Source organism: Ovis aries, chromosome 25 (genome assembly GCF_016772045.2).
Source record: "Ovis aries strain OAR_USU_Benz2616 breed Rambouillet chromosome 25, ARS-UI_Ramb_v3.0, whole genome shotgun sequence".
NCBI classification, from domain to species: domain Eukaryota; kingdom Metazoa; phylum Chordata; class Mammalia; order Artiodactyla; family Bovidae; genus Ovis; species Ovis aries.
This window is the reverse complement of record NC_056078.1, coordinates 23558384-23568103: the sequence shown is the minus strand read 5'-3', so window position 1 is coordinate 23568103 and position 9720 is coordinate 23558384. Positions and strand designations below refer to the sequence as shown.

At 44.4% G+C, this 9720-nt stretch overlaps 1 pseudogene; it reads right to left on the bottom strand.

The window, feature by feature from the left end:
* Positions 1-496: 496 nt before the first annotated feature.
* LOC114110790 (tumor suppressor candidate 2-like) lies at positions 497-2005 on the bottom strand (annotated as a pseudogene).
* Between the last annotated feature and the right edge of the window lie 7715 nt (positions 2006-9720).

Below are 9720 nucleotides of genomic sequence, written 5' to 3'. Positions count from 1 at the left end.
TGTGGATCATTTCATTTTCTTTTGTCTCCAGGTATTTTGATTAATTTTATTACTTTTTTTAACTTCTTCAGTGGTCCATTGGCTGTTTAGTAGCACATTGATTAGCCTCCAAGGGTTTGTGCTTTTTTCAGTTTTCTTGTTGATTTCTAGTCTCATAGTGGTGTGGTCAGAAGAGATGATTGATATTATTTCTAAATTTTCTTACTTATCAAGGCTTGTATTGAGGCCTAGCATGTAATGAATGTATCATAGAGAATGTTCCACGTACACTTGAAAAGAGTGTATTATACTTTTGGATGGAATAATATGTATATAAGTGACAACATCCATATATGTATAGATATCTATATATACATACCTATCTATATCTATATATATGGGGTTCCCTCATAGCTCTGTCTGTAAAGAATCTGCCTGCAATTCAGGAGACCCCAGTTTGATCCCTGGGTTGGGAAGATCCCCTGGAGAAGGAAATGGCAACCGATTCCAGTATTCTTTTTTTTTGCAGGGTCTACAAATAATTTTATTGAACAAATAACACAACAGCCTTCCTAGATTGAGGACTACCCTCCCCAAGCCATTTCTCACACGCTTAAAGCACAGAGTTTGCACAGTAAGGAATTAAAAAAAAAAACATCATTTCTATGTAGAAATCAGACTCTGCCCCAACAACATCATGGACTAGACTATTTACAAGCTTTCACATTTTAAGTAATCCTATTAATGGTTGTTCTCTCCTTTCTGCCCCTATCCAGGGGCTCCAGTACTTTTCTTTTGACTGATACTGAAGGGAGGGGTATACTGTAGGGAAAAGGGGTGGTGGGCTCCTCAGAGCTACTGGCACCAGCCCTAGGGTGCTGTGCCTTACCACAGGGTGGTGGATATGCAAGGGCAAGGGGGATTAGATACAGTAGGTGGGATGGGGCACAGGCATCCAGAGCCCTTCCTGATCCCCATCCTCTGCCCTCTCAACTTGTAGCAGGGAGAACAGCTAGTTGCAGTGGGGAGGGATCAGGCCAGCCCTGGGTAGAGGGAGAAACCTCCCACACCAGTCCCTACTCCTATTAACAGCCAGCAAATTGTCCATCCATGTGTGGCTGGGAACAAATGGGCAGGTAGGCAGGAAAAATCAGGCTTGTTCTGCCCCCAGCCTCTGTCCAACACGGGAGGAATCGAGGTAGCAAACGGCTGAAATGCTCCAACAGAGGGTAAAGGAAGTGAGGGAAAGGAAGTTCCCACTTTTGTAGAGCTCCCATTGCCCTGGGGCTGGAAAAAGGCAGACCTTGCTTGTAAAGTGCTGTAGCCTCTAGCAGGGCTGGGCCCTAGGCAAGCTTGGAAGAATGCAGGCCAGGCAAGGGCACAGGAACCAGGCATTCCTGACCAGCATGTCCCTGCCATGCTCCTTGTAGGGAATTGCTGGGAAAGCTGGACTGGTAACTCCGCCATCAGCCCTCACCAGCTTCCAGCCATCTCTGGTCCACATACAAACCAACACCCAACCAGCACTGTAGGACTGCCCTGCTCACAGCTGAAGGTTCCAGGCCAGTGGAGTTTATTCACGGTTGTGGCCCCAGCCTAGGTTCCTCAATGGAAGCCACACCTTGAGCCTGGGGGTGTCTTGCTGGGTCAGGGCGTGTTTATGCCTGCCACCCCCCAGGCTCACACCTCATAGAGGATCACAGGGAAATCCACGTGGATGCGGGGGGTGGGAGGGTGGGTGGAAATCCAGCTTCACGGTGCCCTGAGGAATCAGGTTCTTATGCACCCGCCTCAGCTTGGCCCGCTTCTGCCCGTTCTTGGTGACGATTGTCTCCTCATAGAATTCGTGAGCCAGATCCCCATCCTCGTCACAGAACATGGAGCCGCGGGGCGTGAATACGAGGGGGGGCACGACTCGGCTTCGCGGTCGCACCAAAGCTTGCTCAGCGACCGCCGCCTCTGGGCCGCCCCCCGCCGCCGAGGTGAAGGGCCACAGGCCCCGAGCTTTGGAGCCGCTGGCGCCATGTCAGGGCTGCCGGCGGATGGCCGGCCCCGCGGTAACTTCGCTCTTACAAGGCCATCGGCGCCACCATACCCTGCCTGGGCTTTGGTTCTCAGATGCCGCGCCGCCGCCGCCTTCCGCAGGCTCCGCTGTCTCCCCACTCCAGTGTTCTTGCCTGGCGAATCCCCATAGACAGAGGAGCCTGGTGTGCAGCAGTACATGGGGTCGCAAGGAATCAGACACAACTTAGTGACTAAACCACCACTACACACACACACACACACACACACACACACACACACACACACACACACACACATATGTTGTTGTACAGTCACTTAGTCACGTCCAACTCTTTGCAACCTCATGGACTGTAGCATGCCAGGCTTCCCTGTCCTTCACCATCTCCCGGAATTTGCTCAAACTCATGTCTATTGAGTCGGTGATGCCATCCAGCCGTCTCACCCTCTGTCATCCCCTTCTCTTCCTGCCTTCAATCTTTCCAGCGTCAGTCTTTTCCGATGAGTCGGCTCTTTGCATCAGGTGGCCAAAGCTTCAGTTTCAGCATCCGTCCTTCCAGTGAACATTCAGGGGTGATTTCCTTTAGGGCTGTCTGGTTTGATCTCCTTGTTTTCCAAGGGACTCTCAAGTGTCTTCTCCAGCACCACAGTTTTGGCTTTAGCATTCTGAAAACACCAGGGAGATCAAGACACTGTTTTGACATTTGCTCCATAGCTTACATTTTTCACATGATGATTTCAAATATATAGAGATCAATTTCTAAGTTTAGAGATAGCACAAGTGGCTTTTTTGCTGTGTTGGATTAGGTTGAGTTGGGTTTTTATATCCACATGTTTTGCCTGATTTAAGTGTTTTAAATACAGTTATGGAAAGGAAATTTGCTCCCTCCTTTGTCTTAAAATAAGAGATTCTACCACCATGTAATGAGTAAATTAGGCAGAATTCAACTGGATTTTTAAAAGATTTTGTATTTTGCAATTCTCACATTCAGTTGGAAACCAAAATTGATTCCAACTTATAAAGTAGTACATGGAAGATACGATTTTCATTCTGGGATATTTCTGTGGATTCCACAGCCCTGTGCTCCATGGAAGGGCTGTATTTCCTCACTTTCCTGATGAATAATTGAGGAGGACATGGCAGGTGGTGAGTTGTGGAGAGTAGACCAGATTGTCAGCACAGGACCCTAAGAGGACAATTCATGTTTGACTTTATCCTTGTAACAGAAGACTGTGGGGGCTCATTTACAGGAATGACTGCACCCTCCTGGCTGTTGGGTCACAGCCTGGTTTCCATCATCTATGGGGTCCCCGTGGAACTCTGTAGCCCCCAGTAGCTGTCTGACTGCCCATCCTATTGTGGGGAACAGAATGGCAGGAACTGCTTACAGGCAGAAAACTGCTTGAGAAAATGACCTGCCATTTAAAGTGTTTCAGACTCCCCTCTGAGTCCTAGTGAGCACTGTCCCAAACCAGTCAGGAGTGAAACCCCTCTTCCCATCTTTAAGAGTAAAACCCAGTGCATCTGAAGGTCCTTAGTTGCTATGCAAACAAGGTAAGCTTTCTAATTCTGAACATTCATAATTTCCTGCAGGAATATAGTTTAAATACAGCAGCTTATTGCTGCTTTGTTACATCCATGGATCTTACCTTTAGGATAAAATTACATTTGAAAGCTGTGGTACAAATACAAGCAATGCCTGTTTATCTCCTGACCATGCAGAACAGGGTGATCAGAGTGGAGATGGCTCAGGTCACGGCACAAGCGCCCCATTTTCAGGTGTGTTTCCCTTTTGTCTTTCCACCATCACAGGTTCATCCACCTGGACTCCATCATTCTTTTTCAAGCTCTTCAATAAAGTGTAGATTGTGGCTTAAACGGTAAAGAATCTACCTGCAATGCAGGAGACCCAGGTTTGATCCCTGGGTCGGGAAGGTCCCCTGGAGAAGGGTGTGGCAACCCACTCCAGTGTTCTTGCTTGAAAATATCCTGTGGACAAAGGAGACTGGCGGGATACAGTCTATGGGATCACAAAGAGTTGGACACGATTGAGTGACTAAAACACAAACACACACCCCCCTAGAAAGTACTAAGCCTGCCTGTTTAATTTTTGCAGTGACAGTGTGTATTAAGACTGAAAAAGCAGAGTGACACCAGCCTTGAGGAGGCCGAGTGGAGAGACAATGGCTGGTCTTTTCACTTCACCTTGTCTCCTGTATTGAAGCCCTGGCAGGGGAGCGGGTGTAGCAACATAGTTGCATAGAATGCTAGGATGAACAGAGTGAATGTAAACCCTCAAAGACACACAGCTATTAAATTACAACTGGATTTCAACTCGGAAGTATCTGAATGCTCAGGAGAAAACATACTGGCAAGTAGAGGTGGGTCCTCAAAGGACCAATTTTCTAATAATTTCATCTACAGATTTCCTTTTCCCTGATATTAGTGATATAAAATGTAGTACATAGGAGGAGCAAGATGATGGAGGAGGAGGTGAACGTGGAATACATCTCTCTCCATGGATACATCAGGAATACCCTTTCAGACACAGAAGTGCATGCAGAGCACCAGCTGAGAGTGGACAGGAGTTACCTGACCAGCAGGAAAGAATATATACTACTACTACTACTAAGTCACGTCAGTCGTGTCCGACTCTGTGCGATCCCATAGATGGCAGGCTCCCGTCCTGGGATTCTCCAGGCAAGAACACCGGAGTGGGTTGCCATTTCCTTCTCCAGCGCATGACAGTGAATAGTGAAAGTGAAGCCGCTCAGTTGTGTCTGACTCTTCGCGACCCCACGGACTGCAGCCTACCAGGCTCCTCCGTTCATGGGATTTCCCAGGCAAGAGTTCTGGAGTGAGCCGCCAGCAAAACTCAGTAGGACTAAGAACTGGGGGAAAAATGGGAGTGTTAGTAGGACTCCTGCCCTCAGCGGGTGGGGGAACTGAAGCAGGGGTCCGATCCCCACACTGGGGCAATTGTCTGAGTCAGAGGAGAAACATTTAAGGCTGAGGGAAGCAGCTGATCTGTGGCAGCCTAAATGGAATGAGAATCGGATAGCCCTTGCCACAGTCATACATACCCTAGGTGGCTCAATGGCTGAGAGCTGGAGTTGGGATTGTGGAGCAATCCCAGGGCTAGGGCTGCTGTTGATTGCAGAGAGACAGATTGAGGGGATGTGAGGGAGGAGATTGTGGTGGGAAATGCCTGTGGAGGAAAGCCAGGCAATCATGGAAGCAAGTCACACATAGGGGTTGGAGCCATCATAACCTCTCTTCCCCAGCACACTAGCACTGGCAGCTGAACAACAGAGAGGCTGTCCCATCAAATGTCTGATGCACTGAACTACAGAGTGGGACCCCACCCAGGGTGCCCCTTTAAGTGCCTGACTCGCTGATCTACAGAGTAGGACTCCAGGCAAGGGAGCCCTCTAAGTGCCTGAAGGGTTGGAGCTATGGAGAAAGACTGGCCAAAGAGGCCTTCTGATTGCCAGCTACAAGAAGCTTGAGACAAGATTCTGATAGGGCCATAACTCCTGCGGTGGAGGCAGTCCGTGTCCCTGCAAACTTGGTGCTGCCAGGGCCCCCGCAAGCCAAGCAGCTGCGCTACCTTCACGCTCAACTCTCACTGGGACAGACTGCCACAGGCAAAAGAAGTCTTGTGCCTATGCACACAGGGTCGCTTTGGTAGTGTCTGACTCATTGTGACCCTGTGGACTGTGGCCCGCCAGGTTTCCCTGTCATCGAGGGGGATTCTACAGGCAAGAATACTGGAGTGTATTGGCCAGTACTGGTTAACGTACCCTTCTAGAGCACTATATTTCCTGCTGCCCTAGCCTCCAAATCCCCTGGGTACCTGGTGCTGCCAGAACCCCTGCAACCCAAGCAGCTGTACCACCTCCACACCTGGCCCTCACAAGGGCAAAGCCAAGTCCTCCAGGGCAGCCTCAGGAACAAATCCCAGTGGATGACCCATATCCAGAGGTGGAAATAAAATCACAATTGAAACCCAGAGGCAGTGTGACTGAGGAAGAAGACCCAAAACCCTCTCACCAGCTGTACAGCTGCAGATTAAACCCACACAATCAACTATGCAGACTCTGTGTCTGTGAAATATATAAAAGGTCATTGAGAGCTCCCACAAAAGAAAACGCACTAGTTCTGATAGCTGTGGACATTGGAGGCAAGAACACACAGGAGTAGGACAGATTAGAATCTATAGAACACACAGATTAGAATCTGAGCTGCCCTCACAGCAGGTCCAGAGATCAGCACAGTGTTAGAGGGCATCCTAGGGAGGTGGAGTGAACTGTGACTCCCAGCAAGGGAAAGGACTCCGACAGCAGTGACTTAAGAAAAACATTTATTATTCTTATGTTTTGACATAAGTGTTCTGTAGATTTGGATTTTTTTCCTTTTTTGTTTTCCTTTCCCCCGCCTCTGTTGTAGTTGTTGATTTTATTGGCACTATGAACTCTAAGCTTTTGAGCTTTTTTTTTCTTTTTTTTTTTCTCAGTCATATTTTCTATTGTTGTTATAAACCTCTGCCTCTATATCAGGCTTTTGCAGTTCTGGGGAGTTTGTTTTTTCTCTTTTTTAAATTATAATTTTCAATTTTAAAAATCTATTATTATTTTTTCTACATTTATTCTTTTGTTTGCTTTTCCTACTGTTCTTTTCCCCTTGCAGTTAATCTTTGAAAGTGAAGTCGCTCAGTCGTGTCTGACTCTTTGCAACCCCATGGACTGTACCCTAACAGGCTCCTCTGTCCATGGGATTTTCCAGGCAATAGTACTGGAATGGATTGCCATTTCCTTCTCCAGGGGATCTTCCCAAACCAGGGATTGAACCCTGGTCTCCCGAATTGTAGACAGACACTTTACTGTCTGAGCCACCAGAGAAGTCCCCTGGTGGGTTAATCTTTAATAAATATAAATCTTTACCTACTTCTATTTAACTTTGCATATCTATTCTTTCTTTCTTTTAGTCTCAACATATTTGTTAGTTTTATTTTCATTGCTTTATACCCCAGTTGGCACCTTGCTTTAGTCTTGTTTTCCACTTTGTGTTTTTGTTAGTTTTGTTCTGGTGGACATAACTTTTGGTTCCCTTTGCTTGCCAGGTCAATGTATTGTACTTCATTTTTGTTGGACTGTTTTAATTTTGCTTATGGGTGTATATGTACATGTGTTTATTCAGTCACACTTTTCATTGTTGTTGTAAACCTCTGCCTCTACATTGGGCCTTTGTAATTCTGTGGAGTTTTCCTTTTCTCTTTCTTCTTCCATTTTTTTAATTTTCTCTATTTTATAATTTTAATTTTTAAAAACCTATTATATTTTTTCTACATTTATTCCTTTGTTTGCCTTTCCTACTGTTCTTTTCCCCTTGCAGTTAATCTTCAATGTATATAAATCTTCTTCATCTACCTCCTTTAACTTTGCATAGCTATTCTTTCTTTTCTTCTTTCCTTTCCTCTCAACATATGTTAGTTTTATTTTCATTGCCTTATACCGCAGTTGGCACATTGCTTTAGTTTTGTTTTCCAGTTTGTGCTTTAGTTACTTTTGTTCTGGTAGATATAATATTAGGTTTCCTTTGTTTGCTGGGTCAAGCTATTGTACTTTATTTTTGTGGGACTGTTTTGATTTTGCTTATGGAGTGTATATATGTGTGTGTGTGTGTGTATTCAGTCACACTTTTTATTGTTGTTATAAACCTCTGTATCTACATTGGGCTTTTGTAGTTCTGTGGAGTTTTCCTTTTTTTCTCTTTTTTTTCTTTCATTAAAAAAAATCTTTTCTCTTTTTTATAATTTTAACTTTTAATTTTTTAACCCTATTTTTTCTACATTTATTCCTTTGTTTGCCTTTCCTACTTTGCTTTTCCCCTTGCAGTTAATCTTTAATATATATAACTCTTCTTCATCTACCTCTATTTAACTTTGCATATCTATTCTTTCTTTTTTTCCTTTCCTCTCAACATAGTTGTTAGTTTTGTTTTCATTGCTTTATTCCCCAGTTGGTACCTTGCTTTAGTTTTGTTTTCCAGTTTGTGCTTTAGTTAGTTTTGTTCTTAACTGGCAAATATAATAATTTTTGATTTCCTTTGTTTGCCAGATCAATCTACTGTACTTTATATTTGTTGGACTGTTTTGACTTGGCTCATGGGTGTATATGTATATGTGGATATTCCATTATTTGAATTATTATTTGCCTGATTTTGTAACAGCCATTTGCCTAGGGTTCATCTTTGGTTTCTCAGTTTTGGATATTTGTTTTAACCTCATTTAATGCCATAACAAACCACTTGTGGAAATTTTGTTCCTGACCAGAGATCAAGCCCTGAGCCTTTGGAGTGGGAACACTGACTCTAGGACCCTAGACTACCAGAGAACTAACCCTAGGGGGTATCAAATAGTGAGAACTCACACAAAGAAAACCACTGTAATACAAGACCCCACATCACCCAATCACCAGTAGCACCCTGTGCAGGATGCCTCATCTAAACAAACAAACAAAAAAATACAAGCCCAACCATTAGCAGATAGGATTACCACCTCACTGAGCCTTGCCCATCAGAGGAAAAACAAACAAAAAAACAAAAACTCAGCACAAATCTCACACAAATGAAGGAACCAACTAGAAACACAGAAGTCCAAATAAATGAAGAGGAAATAGGCAAACTACCTGAAAAATAATTCAGAATAATGATAGTAAAGATGATCAAAAACCTTGAAAGCAAAATGGAGAAAATGCAAGAATCAATTAACAAAGACCTAGAAGACTTAAAGAATAAATATACAGAGACAAACAACACAGTTACTGAAATTAAAAATACTCTAGAAGGAATCAATAGCAGAATATCTGAAGCAGAAGAACGAATCAGTGAGCTGGAAGATAAAATGGTGGAAATAACTTCTGAAGAGCAGAATAAAGTAAAAAGAATGAAAAGAACTGAGGATAGTCTTGGAGACCTCTGGGACAATAAATGCAACCACATTCGAATAATAGGGGTCCCAGAAGAAGAGAAAAAGAGAGTATGAGAAAATTTTTGAAGAGATTATAGTTGAAAATTTCCTCAACATGGAAAGGGAGATAGTCAATCAAGTCCAAGAGGCACAAAGAGTCCCATACAGGATAAACCCAAGGAGAAACATGCCAAGACACATACTAATTAAACTAACAAAGACTAAACCCAAAGAAAGAATATTAAAAGCAGCAAGGGAGAAGGACCATGTAACATGCAAGGGAAACCCCATGCACTTAACAGCTGACCTTTCAGCAGAAACTCTACAGGCCAGAAGAGAATGGCAGGATATATTTAAAGTACTGAAAGGGAAAACCTAGGTTACAACCTAGATTACTGTACCTGGCAAGGACCTCATTCAAAATTGATAGAGAAATCAAAAGCTTTTCAGACAAGCAAAAGTTAAGAGAATTCAGTACCACCAAACCAGCTTTACAACAAATGTTCAGTCAGTTCAGTCACTCAGTCATGTCCAACTCTTTGCGACCCCATGAGTCGCAGCATGCCAGGCCTCCCTGTCCATCACCAACTCCCGGAGTTCACCCAAACTCATGTCCATCAAGTTGGTGATGCTATCCAGCCATCTCATCCTCTGTCGTCCCCTTTTCCTCCTGTCCCCAATCCCTCCCAGCATCAGAGTCTTTTCCAATGAGTTAACTCTTTGCATGAGGTGGCCAAAGTGCTGGAGT